The 4138-nt window shown below is 40.2% G+C and overlaps 1 non-coding gene and 1 pseudogene across 2 annotated transcripts; both read left to right on the forward strand.

The window, feature by feature from the left end:
• Positions 1–806: 806 nt before the first annotated feature.
• On the forward strand, positions 807–894 carry TRNAS-GCU (transfer RNA serine (anticodon GCU)). The gene has a single exon. It is a non-coding gene; the product is annotated as a tRNA-Ser (tRNA).
• A 411-nt stretch (positions 895–1305) lies between these two features.
• On the forward strand, positions 1306–3442 carry LOC149257521 (photosystem II CP47 reaction center protein pseudogene; annotated as a pseudogene). Its single transcript, XR_016256755.1, has 2 exons — positions 1306–3211; positions 3262–3442. The product of XR_016256755.1 is annotated as a photosystem II CP47 reaction center protein pseudogene (transcript).
• The last annotated feature ends 696 nt before the right edge of the window (positions 3443–4138 follow it).

Consider the following 4138-nt stretch of genomic DNA (forward strand, 5'->3'; position numbering starts at 1 on the left):
ACACAGTCTGGAAGTATCCCACTTATGATAAAGAGATGTATTCCATTGTGTAGGCCTACCAACAATGGAAGCATCACATTTTGGGGAAGGAAACGGTCATCCACATAGACCACCGACCTCTACAGTTCATATAGACCCAAGGGAAATTGTAGAATGATCACCATCAGAAGTGGTCGACATACCTGCAACAGTTCCATTTGAATATCAAGTATAAGAAGGGTAGCACCAATAATGTTGCAGATTGCCTCAGTCGACCACTGATCATGGCATTAACCACTGTGCTCAACTCTTGTGGACACGAGACTTTTGATTGGCCACTTCTCTACAAAAGCGACCCAGAATTCAGCCACACATACCAAACACTCTTGTAGGGTTGGCATGTTCCAGATTTTCACCTCCAGGATGCCGCGTTATGCCACATGGGTCACCTTTTTGTTCCTTCAAGTGAGCGTGCCAAGATGATTTGGGAAGCACACTACAGTCAGGCTACTGGGCATTTCGGGTTTGAGAAAACGGTGGCAATACTGCAAAAGTATTTCTATTGGCTGAATCTTTGACAGGATGTCGAGAAGTACATCAGATCATGTACTGCCTATGCCATTGCCAAACCGACCAGGCCAAGAAAAGCAGAAAAAATCAGTCATACAGAACTATTTTTAACGAAATGAACAATACGATTGACTGGATTGTTCTTTATCCAACTGAATAATCGCAATATTCATTATATTGCCGATACAATCTGTACATACTATGATATACACCTTTACTCCACCATTCATTTTGTTACACATGAACTCTTCCATCTTGGAGAGATGGCTGAGCGGACCAAAGCGGCGGATTGCTAATCCGTAGTACGGATCATCCGTACCGAGGGTTCGAATCCCTCTCTCTCCGTTCGTCCACTATTGATCCTGAAAACGAATAACCCCGAATCTTTCTACGGAACGGAAAAGGCCCATTAACCTAGAGACTTCCTATTTTGACCTTTTTTTTTCATTGCATAGCACAAAATGATAAAGTTATCATTTTGACTGAGCATTTGAACTCAGTATTTTATTTTTTTCCCGCAGTGCAGTAAAGTATTACTGTTTATGGAACAGTAATAGCTCCACTCTTTAGTAGAAAAATGATATTTTTTCATCAAAAATTATATCTGACTTAGTCCATAAATTGCAAAGGTATCGTTCATGAACGAATGGAAGGATTAGAATATCTCGTTTCTTTCCTCTTTTTTTATCAATATAAATGGGACCAATCCCTACATTGTGTATTGGTACATACAAAAGATAAAATATCTTTGTCTCTCCCTGCTATTATGTATGAACAAAATTGTTTCAAACCTGTTCCATCATTAGCAATGTCCAAGTGAATAGATGTTCACTTTCGAGATGATCCGGGTCTAGCTCGATAACATGATCTCTTCCAATCCAATGTGAGAAAGTTACATAGTGTCTACTTTTTCCGATAAAGGGGTGTTTGCATGGGTTTGCCTTGGTATCGCGTTCATACCGTCGTATTGAATGATCCTGGACAGTTAATTTCAGTACATATAATGCATACAGCTCTAGTTGCTGGTTGGGCTGGTTCAATGACTCTGTACGAATTAGCAGTTTTTGATCCATCCGATCCTGTTCTTGATCCAATGTGGAGACAAGCTATGTTCGTTATACCTTTTATGACTCGTTTGGGAATAAAGGATTCATGGAGTGGATGGAACATCACCGGAGAAACTGTAATTAATCCCGGTATTTGGAGTTATGAAGGTGTGGCCGTGGCACATATCGTGTTTTCTGGCCTGTGCTTTTTGGCAGCTATCTGGCATTGGGTATATTGGGATCTGGACATATTCTGTGATGAACGTACGGGAAAACGTTGTTTAGATTTGCCAAAAGTATTTGGAATTCATTTATTCCTCTCAGGAGTAGCTTGTTTCGGATTTGGAGCATTTCATGTAACGGGTTTGTATGGTCCTGGGATATGGGTGTCTGATCCTTATGGACTAAGTGGAAAAATACAACCAATGGATCCAGCATGGGGAGCTGAAGGTTTTGATCCTTTTGTTCCAGGAGGAATAACTTCTCATCATATAGCAGCGGGTATTTTGGGTATATTAGCAGGTCTATTCCATCTCAGTGTTCATCCTCCCCAACGTTTATACGTAGGATTACGCATGGGGAATATTGAAACGGTCCTATCCAGCAGTATTGCTGCTGTGTTTTTTGCAGCTTTCATTGTTGCTGGGACCATGTGGTATGGCTCCGCAACTACTCCGGTCGAATTATTCGGTCCCACTCGTTACCAGTGGGATCAGGGATACTTCCAACAAGAAATAGATCGACGGGTTTGTGCCGGTCTGGCCGAAAATTTAAGCCTATCAGAAGCTTGGTCCAAAATTCCCGAGAAACTCGCTTTTTATGATTACATTGGTAATAATCCAGCTAAGGGGGGGTTATTCAGAGCAGGTGCAATGGACAATGGAGATGGAATAGCTGTTGGTTGGTTAGGACACCCTATCTTCAAAGATAAGGAGGGAAATGAGCTTTTTGTACGTCGTATGCCTACCTTTTTCGAAACATTTCCAGTAGTTCTGGTGGACAAAGAAGGAATTGTGAAAGCCGATGTTCCTTTTAGGAGGGCAGAATCAAAGTATAGTGTTGAACAAGTAGGTGTAACTGTTGAGTTCTATGGTGGTGGACTTGACAGGGTCAGTTTTGGTGATCCTGCTATAGTTAAAAAATACGCTAGACGTGCTCAATTAGGTGAAATTTTTGAATTAGATCGTGCTACTCTAAAATCTGATGGTGTTTTTCGTAGTAGTCCAAGGGGTTGGTTTACTTTTGGACATGCTACATTTGCTCTCCTTTTCTTTTCTGGACACATTTGGCATGGTGCTAGGACCTTATTCAGAGATGTTTTTGCTGGTATCGACTCGGATCTGGATGATCGAATAGAATTTGGAGCATTCCAAAAACTGGGAGATCCAACTACTAAAAGACAAGTGGTATGATATTGCTCCTATCTCTTCTCTAATAAATATTAGTACGAAAGCTATCTCCATAATTGTAAATTACGATCAAATCAAATCTATGGAAGCATTGGTTTATACATTCCTGTTGGTATCGACCCTAGGGATAATCTTTTTCGCTATTTTCTTCCGAGAACCACCCAAACTTCCGACTAAAGGGGGAAAATAATTTTGCTTCTCCAAATCGTCATTCTTTCTCTCCCATCAAAGAAAGAATGACCTTCCCTATAGGGAAGGTCATTCTTTCAATTAGTCCTCGTGATCCTCAAAAGGATCCCTAAGTTGTTTAGAGGGTTGCCCAAAGGCGGTGTATAGGGCATAACCAGTAAAGCTTACAAGTAAACAAGATATGGAGATGGTGACTAAGGTTGCAGTTTCCATTATTAGGTGATCCCAATATCATGGTATGTTTACCATATAATAACAAAGTTAACAGATCTCAACCAATACAATAGTTTCTATGGCTACACAGACCATTGATGATACTTCCAAAACCACGCCAAAAGAAACCCTTGTAGGAACGACCTTAAAACCGCTTAATTCAGAATATGGTAAAGTAGCTCCTGGATGGGGAACTACTCCTCTTATGGGTTTTGCAATGGCTCTATTTGCAGTATTCCTATCTATTATCTTGGAGATTTATAATTCTTCCGTTTTATTGGATGGGATTCCGGTTAGTTGGGGCTGAGGAACTCCAAAATTCACCTGGTGAGCTCTTGAAGAAAAAAAAAGAACTGAGGGATTCAAACCCAGACCAAATAGTGGCTTTGAGTTTTTAGCTTATCTTGTTCCAATAGTTTGATCGTGTAATTACTTTTCTCTAAGGATTTTTGGAATATGGGTGTGCGACTTGTTGAAATCGATCCATATTTATAGTACAGAAGACCGATCTGTTATCTTCATCAAGATGGTCCTACCTCGTTGGATATTTAATTTCTAGAATATTGAATCTCTAGAGCACGAGGTCTATCATAGATATGTTCCGGAAGATCTGAACTATGGTTTGTACCTATCATTTCCTCGTCACCAGACTTCCAATAAAGAAATTGAAAGAGGTATTTCCTATAATAAATCGAAGGAAATATCCCCTCTCATAATTATGCTGATTATGAC

Source organism: Pinus tabuliformis, chromosome 6 (genome assembly GCF_031772625.1).
Source record: "Pinus tabuliformis cultivar Carrire ecotype Pingquan chromosome 6, CPIR1, whole genome shotgun sequence".
Lineage (NCBI taxonomy): Eukaryota > Viridiplantae > Streptophyta > Pinopsida > Pinales > Pinaceae > Pinus > Pinus tabuliformis.